Source organism: Protopterus annectens, chromosome 2.part0 (genome assembly GCF_019279795.1).
Source record: "Protopterus annectens isolate FY-2018-M chromosome 2.part0, PAN1.0, whole genome shotgun sequence".
Taxonomy (NCBI): domain Eukaryota; kingdom Metazoa; phylum Chordata; order Ceratodontiformes; family Protopteridae; genus Protopterus; species Protopterus annectens.
In genome coordinates, this window is record NC_056728.1 from 1,305,986,598 (window position 1) to 1,305,999,040 (window position 12,443).

Sequence of the window (12,443 nt, forward strand, 5' to 3'; positions counted from 1 at the left end):
CGGAGCTCTTGATAGGGGGAGGCAGGATCTGACTTGGTTTTGCAAAACTTGAATTCTTGCTGCCGGTAAGAAGGCACGCATCCTTTTTGTATCTAACTCTGCGCCTATAAAAATAATACGCTGAGATGGCTGTAGTACAGATTTTTGCCAATTGAACGTAATTCCCAAGAAACGCCCAAGGTGACCGTGGCCATGAGCCTGAAATAGTAGATGCTTGGAGGTGGCAGTAAGGAGCCAGTCATCTAGATAAGGAAACACTTGGAATCCTAGACTTCTCAGGTGAGCAGTCACCACTGCCAGACACTTGGTGAACACCCTGGGGGCTGTGGTGAGACCAAAGGGCAGTGCTCGGAACTGGAAATGACTGTCTCCCAGGCGGGCGTAAATGTCTCCTGGACTCTTGACCTATCAGAATGTGATAGTAAGCGTCCTGGAGATCTATGGAGCACATCCAGGCATCCTTCTCCAACAGTGGGAGAATGGATTGAAGGGTGACCATTCGAATTTGGACTTTTCACAAAACGATTCAATGAACTGAGGTCCAAAATGGGCCTGAAGTCCCCTGTCTTTTTTGGCACCAAAAATAATCTTGAGTAAGTTCCTGATCCGATCTGGTCGGTGGGGACAGGCTGGATGACTCCTTTTTCTAGCAGCTTTGAAACCTCTATTGCTGCCTGATCCCGCTGACTGGGTGGCACGTCCGGGATTTCCCTTAAGGGAAGGGGGGGCTTGATGAAGGGAATGAGATAGCCTCCGGTTATAATCCGGAGCACCCACTGATCGCTGGTTATAGTTTCCCAAGCTTGTGGGTGTTCCGCAAAATGACCCCCGACTGGCTCCGGAGATGCACAGTCGGGCAACAACTCAGGGACGTTGAGTGTAGGAAGAACCACGAAAGGAATCGCGGTCTCCAGAGTTACGGGGGCCTCTGCCGCCTCTGGGGCGGCGTCTTCCTGAATTCCCCCCCCTGCCTCTGGAGGGGGGATCACTGGGTGGAGTAGGGAAAGACCTCTGAGTTTTTCTGAACCACATTTTCCCTCCTCTCTGGGCCTTGGGGTAAGGCCTAGAGGGAGCGGAAAAGCGGGCCCCAATGGCAGTCAAGGTCTTGCCCTCCTGCTCGCACCGAGTCAGTGTGTCCTTCACCTTGGGTCCAAACAAAGATGACCCATCAAAGGGGGCATCGGCGAAGGAAGACTTGAAGGCCTCCGCAAATGAACACAAGCGTAACCAGGCATGTCTCCTGAGGGCAACGCCTGTTCCCGCTGCTCTACTCGCCCCTTTGGCCGCATACGAAATGAGCCTCATGGATGAGTTTACAATGGAAGATAAGGTAGTCATCTGGGCGCCAACAGTGTGGGCTAGCGCCTCAGGTAGATTACCAGTGAGGGACTCACTTAGCTCTTTAAGGAGGTCCCTTTGGAGCCTGGTAAAATGACATAAGTAATTCAGCGACCGTAAAGTAAAGGCCGCTGAAGAAAGGGTACACTTCCCGTACCTATCCATGCTCCTGGAATCCTTATTAGGAGGATGGATAGACGTTGAAGCCTCTGCCACGTCCTGCTGTGTGGCAGATGCCACCACCATAGCATCTACGGGAACTCCCTTAGTTAAAAATTCCTTCTGGGGGGGGGCTGAAAGAAATTTATTCGGTCTTGCAGGCACCGGTTCCACAGGATCAGGGTGTTCCCAAGCCCTTCGAGAAACCAAATCAAGCAATTCATCGAAGGGCGGAGACACCCAGGAGGTGGAGGGCTGGGCCCCGAAGGCCTTGAGGAAGACTGACTCCTCAGCGGAAGGGGTTTTGGCCTGCCAATCTCCTCTCTGTCTCAGAATCTCAAGGATATCTGAGAAAGAGACATCATCCGAAGATGATTTAGGGGACCCTTCCGCGTCATCAAGGTCAGTGTCCGATGTGACAGACTCATCTTGGAGTCTACGTGCTTCCTCTTGCACAATTTCTTCCGTGGGGGCTCGTCCGAAGCAGTTTCGGATGGACCCCCCGGAAGAAGGGAACCCCCGATGGGGGTATCCTCAGGCCCTGGGGCCCCGCTGTCATGGGACTGCAATACGGCAGAAGCACCAGTCTCCAGGTCTAGGGAAGGTGAGGTGGAAGCCTGCTGAGCCAGCAAGGACATGGCCAGTGTGCTCCTCATGGCCTCAAAGGCTGGACCTCCAAACTCCATGGAGATCACTGGCCGAGAGGCCACGACGGCACTAGGAATTCCGGCAGCCGATGCTCCGAGGGGAAGACTAGGTACCGAGGCACCCAGTCCCAAGATGTTCCCCTCGGGCCCGGCTGAGGAGGTCCCAGTACCAAACCCTGAACCCGAGGACAGGGTAGGAACAATAGTCGGTGCCGATAGACCTCGAGGGGGTCTTGGTTCCGACCGTACGGCTCCGCCTTGCTCCACCATCACCTACTCCAACGGCTCCGAGGAGGTTGGAGGAGGAATCGAGTGTTTTGGAGGGGGGATCGGCTCCGAAGCCAACTGGGCCGGAGCCGAGACCATTTGTGCAAAAACTGGAGACTGGAAAAGCCTCTGAATAACCCTATCAAAATCCGAATCCGACAGTTTTGAGGATTTAGAGGAGGTAGACAAGGGTCGAGACGACTTTCCTCTCGGCTCAGAGAATGTAGGGGACCGGCTCCGAAAAGGCTCCAACATTATCGGCGCCAGATCCGGCACAGCATGAATAACGATCGGCACCGAAGGAGCTTTCTTCGGAGCCGAGGGGGAAGAGTCTGAGCTGCACACCTCCACCGGCTCCGAAAACATCGGAACCGATGGAGGTGATTCGCCTCTCGATACTCCAACCTGCGGTTCCGAAACTAATGGAGCTGAGGAAAGAGGCATCGAGGCAGACCCTTCGACCCTCGGCCCCGAAGTCAGTGGAGCCGAGGAAGAAGAGGTCGACTTATGCTTCTTAGCAGTCGGTTCCGACGGACTTGTCGGAGCCGTCGACCTTTTCTTTTTTGAGGCAGTAGGAGAAGAATCCAAGGCTTCCTCAAAAGAGGGCTTAATAAGACCCTTCAAGATCAATTTATTTTTTCGCTCTTGAAGAACCCTAGAAGAAAAAGCATGACACACACTACATGTCTCCTGTAAATGTTTAGGTCCTAAACAATACACACATATAGAGTGACTGTCTGTAATAGACATTTTATAATTGCACCTAGTGCACTTTTTGAACCCTGATTTTTGCTCTTTGGACATGTCTATCAGGATATAAAGCAGTGTCAAAATACCAAAAATTTAGCGCCAAACTGTAGAGCGCGAGAAAAAAATGGCACAAGCTCTCCAGAGAGAGATTTATTTCACAAGTGAAAACACAACCGTAAGAACACAACAACAACGGGCAAAAGCCCTCTAACTTAAACGGGCTTTGCCCGGAGAAAAAAAAGGGAAACAATAACACAGACTTCAATAAGAAGGGCAAAGGCCCTCTAACTTAAACGGGCCTTGCCTGGCCAGCGATATCCAAGTATCAGAACAGTCAATCACTCACACAACAATAATACACAAAATACCAAAAATACACAAAAATAGCCATTAAAACAGCTGTTGTATTAAATTCTGAAGAAACCCCAAGGTCAAAGACCAGTAAAAGGTAATAAAAGAACACTTAGCTCCAGCCAAGTCGAGACCACGTCCAGCTAGTAAAGCGGCAAACGAGATCTGGAGAAGCAGGTGTGGTGCATCCTGGGATAGAGGGTAGCCCAGCCAATAAGAGACTTTGTTCTAGTGTACTAGTTGGCCGAGTCCGAGCCCATCAGTTATGAATGTAGGCGAGATAGGATCCCATTACATCATGTACATATTAAAAGTTCCCCCATCTGTATACACCAATGGTGCAGAGTGTCTGGGAATACACAAGTGTGTGTGTGGGGCTTTCACACCTTATACTATTGTGCAATGGATGATGCTGGTGTAATTGGGTGTGTTTGTGCAATTCCAGCTGCGCGGTATCTTAATTATTGGTTTTACAGCAGGTACTGCTATTGTGGGGCCTTTGGTGTTGACTTACGCTTGGCTGCTGTGATTCATCTTTTGCCCTTTACTTCATTTTTCAATCCGATTCCCCTCCCATTGTCAGGCATGCATCCAGCTGCCGGCTTTCTTGTTTTGTACTTTCACAACCCAGGATTGTGTTGGGAAATGTGTTATGTAGCTGATCTACTGCAAGTTTGCTTTGTTCTGCTGTGACAGTTCTCTTTTTTTTGCTGTACGGCACCTCCCCTTTCCTGTTCTGCAGGTAGCTGCTAGCAGCCTTGTTAGCTGTTGTCAATGGCCCACTGTGAGTTCCTAGGTGTTAATTACTCATTCGTACTCCAATTACCATGCTGCAGCATTTCCTTATTGTCTTCCCGTATCCTTCCTGTTTCAGCTGTGGTGCATGCCACGCACAGCCGTTTACCGGGTTTCAAGCGCGTTTTCATCCACATTCACATGCACTTTCGGTTACCTTCTGTGCTCTCAGCTAAGCAAAGCTATGGCTACTTCCACACCTCTATCCTGCGGCTTTGCTTAGCAACAGGCAACCCAGATTAGCAATGATCCAATGTGCTTACAACCACGGTGGCGCTCCCCTCTCTTGATGTCATGTTTACCTCCAGGCTACTCCTTGGTGTTGTATCGCTACGCTGTGTGGTACATCCTTATGCCGGCGGGGCATTAGCGATTCAGTATTACTTGACTCATTTGCATGGCATTGACTACTAATTCCTAGTTACCACGCAGAACACTGTCACAGACCCTTAGCAACCCTTGGCCCATGGTTGTGATGTAGCATGCATGCCATTGACTATTATGGGGAATTCATGAATTGTGTTACATTGCAGTTTTATGGCATCTAAATATATTTTCCTTGTGATCCCATTTGCGCACAGATGCACTGCGTTTTTACTTTGCATTAGTGTGGCCATGACATTAAATTTTATTTTTTATGTGTTGTGCATGTTTTTTATGCCATTGGCATATATTAACATTATAATACATAACTTTGGTCCACTTTCATGGCTCCGATTTTATGTTTGAAAAAATGTAAACCTTTTTTTTTGGTTTACATTTCTTAATGCCTACGCTATGCCTGCACCACTTCGTGAATCGCTATATACCTTCATTTGCATGCTACACTACTGCGCATGGGGTAATAAGCATACATGCACCAGGAGCTGCGCAGCCCTGGTGTACACTGGTAGTGCACGTGGAAACAGCTTGTACCTGAATCACTCGGCGGCCATATTTGGGGCTAGATCGCCGACGCTACTTCGGCTCTTGGCGCAAGCTTCATGAATCCCGGGGTTAATGCCTTCAAGTCTCTGAGTTTCAATGACACTAAAGCTGAAGCCTTTAAAATATTGACAGGCTAATGGCTTGAGTAATCATGTAATGTTAGACAATGCTTGTATAAAGCTAGTGAGTTATTATTGTTGAATCTTTCTGATGAAGTTCTTGTTATAACACGAAAAAGAAAAATGAATCCAACCTTTTTTGCCCCCATATTACGCCAGCCCTTGGACAAAGCCAAGTGTGCCAACAATTTTTCTGCTATAAACAACATGTTAGTTTTCAGCTTAGATATGTCAGTTTGTAACTGCGAGATGAAAAATTATTTGTGATAACTGGCATATTTTAAAGGCCAATGCTGATTTGTACAAAACAGTAGGAGACAAACCTTCTTTTGTACACAAGAAAAATGTGTGCTTAAAAATGGTATTACAACTTGACAATACTTTGGAGATGCTAGCCATTTCTGATAAACCTAGGGGTACTTACAAGTGTGTTTTTGTAGTGCCTGTAGGTTTATTAACAAAGGAGACCTCATTATGTTACCACACTTTGACAAGACTATTCCAGCTTCAGGAAGATTTACATGTACTACCAGGGGGGTTATTTATGTCAGTGTCTGTACACAGTGCAAAGAATTCTATATACGAATGAATAAAAGAACATTTATATGCAATTAAAAAGAAAGACAGTAATAATGATTTACACAAGCACAGCTTAATCTGTGCTAAGTTAAAAATCTTGTTTTTTTGTTCTAGAGCATGTGTTAGATGACAAAAGGTGAGATGATTATAAGAATCTCCTAGAAAAGAAAGAAGCTATATGGCAGATTAGTTTGAAAGCTGATGAATTCCCTGGCATGAAAGAGGTTATTAATATCAAATGCTCTCTAAAGGATAGAAGTGTGACACCCGTGCCCTGGCCCAGCAATCAGAGATCACAGAGAAATACTTAAAATAATTCAGTAGTACAGTTCTGACATCAAAGAAAAATGCTTAGTCTAATCTTTTTAGTTTCTAGCTATTTCTAAAAGAAAACACAAGTCTAAGGTGGGTGCACCCTGGTTTCCCAGTGGACATGTCCCCAAATTCCTGCAACACTGCTCGGATTTCTCAAACCCAGGTAGGGGATAGCTGCTGGGACATTGCTACCCCTTCCACTGAGGTGTCAGCCCAAGCCTCACTGAGGAGATCAGTCCCCAGATCTCCCTCAGTCTCCTCCTGCAATCCACTGCAAATGCTCAGCACAAGGGCGTCCCTATCATGGTAAGGTTTCATCATGTTAACATGGTACAATTTGTGCTCCTGCCTTTTGCCTAGCAGTTCCACCATGTAATTAACATCACTTACCTTTCTTTCCACCTTGTAGGGTCCCTCCCAAGCTGCTTGCAGTTTGTTGTGTCTGACAGAAATGAGAACCATTACCTGCTGACCCACAGCATACTCTCTAGCGCGAGCATTCCTGTCATACCACACCTTTTTCTGTTGTTGGGCTTCTGCCAGGTTCTCCTGGGCCAAGCCCATGAGTTCCCTGAGCATTGTCCTGAGGTTTAGGACATATGCCACAACAGACTCCTTGTGAGACTCGCACTCACCTTCCCACTTGTCTCAAATTAAATCTAGAGGTCCCCTCACCCTATGCCCATACAGCAACTCAAAGGGTGAAAAACCTGTGGATTCATGGGGAACTTCTCATTAAGCAAACAACAGATGGGGCAAATATTTGTCCCACTCCCTCTTAAACTGATCTGCAAATGCTCATAGCATGGACTTGATTGTAGAGTTTAACCTCTCAACAAGACCATTAGTCTGGGGATGGTAGGGGGTGGTCTTCATGTGCTTCACCCTACAGGACGTCCAAAGACAAGCCAGTAGGTCTGACATGGAATTGGCAACTCTGTCAGTCAGTATTTTTTTTGGGAAACCTACCCTGCTGAAAATCTCTAACAATGCATTTGCCACCTTCTCTGCCTCAATGAAGGACAAATCCACTGCCTCAGGTTATAGTATAGCATAATCCACTACCACTAGGATATACTTTTTCCCTGAGGAACTTGGGGTACTCAGAGGACCCACAATATCCATAGCTACCCTCTGAAATAGCTCCTCAATCATAGGCAAAGGAATCAATTGAGCTCTCACTTTGTCTCCTGCCTTGTCTACCATTTGGCACTGCTCACAGGTCCTGCAGTACCCTGTTACATCTCTAGAAATTCCAGGCCGATATAAGTTCTGCATAATACGCCTCTTTGTACGATTTTTGCCCATATGACCTGCAAAGGGAATATCATGGGCTATGGCTAGAAGTGCCAGATAGTAGGCTCTAGGCACTACCAACTGCTGTGCTCTCTCACCTTCTAGCCCTCTCTCAGGGGTCCACTCTCTGTACAATAACCCTTTGTCCCAGTATACAGATTCCCCCTTTCCTTGAGAATCAGGTACCTCCCTAGCTACCTGCCTCAGGCCTTGCAATGTATTGTCTGAGAGCTGAGCCTGTCTCAACTCTCTCCTTGTAACCCTTCCCAGCTCCCCTTCCACAGGAAGTCTGGCATCCTCTGACAGTGGTGTCTCACTGTCAGCCTGGGTACTACTACTCACCTCTATCTTTGCAGTCACTCTGTCCAAGGGAACATCAGTACCCAAAAGCAGCTGTGGCTCACATTCAGTCTCACTGCTACAGAGTAGCTCCCTCCCTAAAGTAACCACCTCAGCAGTCCTGGCTGCAAGTATGCAGTCTGTCTGGGTCTCCCCCAGGCTACCAGACCCACATGCTTGTCTCCCAGCCTGACCGCATGTAACTGCATAAGCATATGGTACTGCCTCATCCAAATCCTTCCCTATCAACATCTGCAGGATGGTAGTTTGGTACTCTTGTTGTCTCAAGACAACCTGCTACTGGCATTTTGTCTTTCCCATTTACTGGCTCCCTCACCTTTTGTTCCCCACCTTGCCTCCATGGAAAACTGTATGCCACATGGCCCCACTGGTTGCATACAAAACATTTAACCCTAGCTCCTGGACATGCACCTGGACTAGTGGCTTCCCCTGCTACTGGCAGATTCTGTTACGGCAGTCTGTGCTGCCCACCATGGGTTCCTTTAGACCCATGAGCAGTACTGGGGATCCCTTTCCTGTGCAGGGCTGCCCTGCTTATCAGGTACAAGTCTCTCTTCTTCCCCAGCTCATCTGAAGTAGCACATTGACTATCAGCTAACATGTCCTCAGGCAAAGTGCTAAGGGCTTGCTCCCTCACCAAAAGTTCTGCCAGCCCTTCAAAAGTGGTGACCTGACATCTACTCACCCACCTATGGAAATAAGTGCTCAGTTCAGCAACATATTCACACATACTTTCATCTGCCTTGCGTCTATGCTCATGAAACCTTTTCCTATACGTGTCAGGTGTTAGCTTAACAAACTCTATTAGACAATTTTTTACAGCAGTACAATCAAAACATGCAATGACAGACATTTTAGAAAATATAGTTACAGCTTTACCATGGAGTAATGGGGTCAGGAACTGTACCCAGAACCTCTGGTCAACCCCATACTGTTTGCATACCCTCTCAAACATATGAATAAAACTATCACATTTATCCCCCTCATTAAACTGGTGAAGAAATGTACTGACCTTTTGTGCTTCTGGGGTCCAGTTACTCCCTTCCCCATTAACTCCATGACTCTGGCGACGAGTCAGCATTTCTCTCTCATGCTTCCTCTGCCTCTTTTTTCCTCAGCTTCTGTCTCCAAATGCCTGGGTTCCAACTCAAGTCTCTTTAGCTGCAGATGGATTTTTAAGTCCTCTGCAAAAAGGTTGAGCTGTCCATTCTCCAAGGGATTATATCTCCACTGCCAGTCTACCTGTACTCATGGTTGCTGTTTTCTGATGCAGCTGTAACCAAGGCTGCAATCAGGTCTGCCGTAGTCAGGTTTCTATGCACCAGTCCCCTAGCCTGGCACATCTCCGCCAGCTGGCTCCTTGTCAGCTTTTCATACTCCTCTGCTGACATGCTGCCTGCACACCCTGACTAAGCTAACAAAAGAAATAAAACAATTGTGATTTGAACTCTGAGTATTCACTGCGTGGCTGATTTAGAGTACAAAAAAACCTTCAAAGCTCACTGTACACAAGCTACAGGAATTCACTCTACCCACACCACTACAAGCCAATTAGTATTTGCCATCCAATTAATATGTGGTGTGGATATCACACCACAGCCAAACAATTAATATATGGTGTGGATATCCCACCACTGCCAAACAATTAATATGTGATGCCCGTGCCCTGGCCCAACAACCAAGAAGCCTCAATCCTCACCACTAACACCAGAGAGGGCGTCTCATATATGAAGAAATGATAACAAATACAATCAGTAAAGTGCAATTTCCCTTAAGAGCACACAGAGATCACAGTCAGTCCAGGACTGGTCGCTCCCTTGCTCTCCAGGTCCTCGATAAGACTCCCCACTGGCACAGCTATAGGGTTCAGATCTCAGCCTAGCTGTGCAAGCTAAAACCTCCAGCACCCTCTCTGTCCAATCAGTGCTTCGTGTCCCTTCTCAAGTAGCTGACACACACACACACTTTGAGATAGGAGTTTATACAACCACACAGATACTCCTGGGAAAGGTTGGCACAGGTTCTCCAGCTGTCCCCTATTATCCAGACTATACGGTAGTACCGTCTGCCACCACCCAGCTAATATTTACCAGCTACTCAAAGGCCCTTAAAAGGGTGTCCGATTATTACTGTGCAATATTATTATCCAATTGGCAGAATAACTAAACAGTCAAGGCTTATTAGAGTGACTTGGTACAGTAATCACTATAAATATGCAATGTACTCTAGAGCTTAAATTATCTCTACACAAAACAGCCACAGTTGAAAGGTTTTAAAATATTTAATAATAAATAATAAAAACATAAGACAATACTTCTTACTATACAGTGCTAGTCAAGAGTTCAGAGATCACAGAGAAATACTTAAAATAATTCAGAAGTACAGTTCTGACATCAGAGAAAAACATTTAGTCTAATCTTTCTAGTTTCTAGCTATTTCTAAAAGAAAACACAAGTCTAAGATAACTTACATATGAGCAAGACAGTGCTGTGAGTTGGATGGTCAAGACAAAAAATGCTTATTACTCTCTGGTTCTCTCTGTTTAAATTGAAATTGCAGTTATGATTCACATTACATCATTCTTCACACTTTCCTGAGGTTCCCAGGCTACACATTACATCATTCTTCACACTTCCCTGAGTTCCCAGGCTAACAGAACATTTACATTATTAACATCTCCTATCGTTATCCTGCAGCTGGTCAGGAAGCAGAGCAATAAAAATACATTTGCATGTTTTAATCTAGCAATTTAACTCTTCGTTAAAACAACAGAAATAATTTCTTCATCTAGACCCTTCGGCACCACTGTCTACATCAAATGGTCACAACATGCTTTACTTTGGTCAGTAGAGAGCACTGTTGTTTCATTTTTTTCAGTTCCACATCTAACACCAGTTTTATTTCCATTTAAGACAACAAGCCTGTGTCTTACATTGATATTTACAAATGATAGAATTATCTATAAAATTCTCTCTGGCTAGGCTGGCAGCCTTCACAAGAAGGCTCAGAATTAACAGTGGCAGTAGTCAGAACAAAGTATATACTCGTTTTCATATTTAATATATTTTTATCACATACCTACATGCTATTTATTTTTTTGTACATGTTATTTATACATGTTGTATATGCTATTTATAAATATGGCTGTTTAAACTTAGTTTTATTTATTTTTATCAAAGGATGTACAGCAATTTAACTGTTGGCCAATGCATTTTAATGAATGTTTGAATGATGTTTTTGTATGGTTTGGTATGATTCTGCTTTAAGAAATTCATAATTGTTTTATTGAGCAATTGAATGTGGCTTTTGATTGGAACATGGTTTATTTAAATAGTGAGCACTATGTGTATGTGTTTTTGCTGATGAAGTCTTTTATGGATGAAAATCGGAGATAATAAAGTTCTAGTACACTCAATGTTGACTCATTTCTCTCCTGATATTCTAGTATGGTTTGTGCTTTGTTTTTTGAAGTTCTTGTTATGTTCAAGAAAGAATGAAAGTGCTTATGAGTTTACACTAAACAGCTGGGTGTCATCAAAATATGTGTTCAGCAATTTTTTTATGTCTTGTTCTTTGGAAATTGTTTTTGTTGATTTACTCTAGTGGTTATTATTATTTATGATAGTTAGATGGTTATTCAGAGGGTTTGTGAGGACCCAATATTCTTGCATATCTTCAGAATGTGAGAGCTGTGAAATGTGTGTCTTGACTGAAATACAACCAGGGGTGACAATCAGTACCCATAATGGAACCTCTTATGGGGTGGACCAAATGAAGCTGACTTCCTTACTTTTTGAAGATAATGAGAGTAAGAAGAGTACAGTACATGTGGAGAATTTATTCAATGACTATGAGAAAAAAATGTTGCATTACAAAACCCTTCAATGGGGCAATTTGCATTTTCAAGCATGTTTGTGCCAAGGTTTGGTTCCTTAAGGATTAGGTATTGATAAAATATCCACTGGTAAGGAAAATAAGCTTTGGTTAAATAATAGATTGTTATTTGTGAAAGAGCAGGCAAAGATTTTTTGTGAGTGCTGGTTGAAAACACAGAAACTGAAATGGTTAGTTTGTTACATGAACTGGAAGTGTTACAAACATCATGTGACAGTGTTTTGGTCTCAAAAGTAAGAACTGACAAGGTTTTTGAAAATGCAGACAAAAAGTATTATAAGAAGCCGCAAACAAAAGAAAGTTAATTGGGACAAAATGAATAAGGTAGCTGTTAAGTTCAATCAGAAGAAAAATGGTGGGCAGCGAGGCCAGTCGTAATGAAGTGGCAACCAGTAGTACAGGAGTCAAAAACAAGAACGCTATAAAAAGATTGACTTATCCAATTCAGCTTTTTTCAGGGGGAAGGAGGGAGAAGTACCATCCATACCAGCATTGGAACTAAAGGTTTGAAAAAGTCTGAATGTGGAAGTATATGCAACTGGGAAGAACAAGTCAAATTTCCAGAGACAGAAAGAGCAACACAAGTATCAGGTGAACAACCATCAGTGGCAAAGCGGTTGAACATTATGAAAATAATTGTGGATAA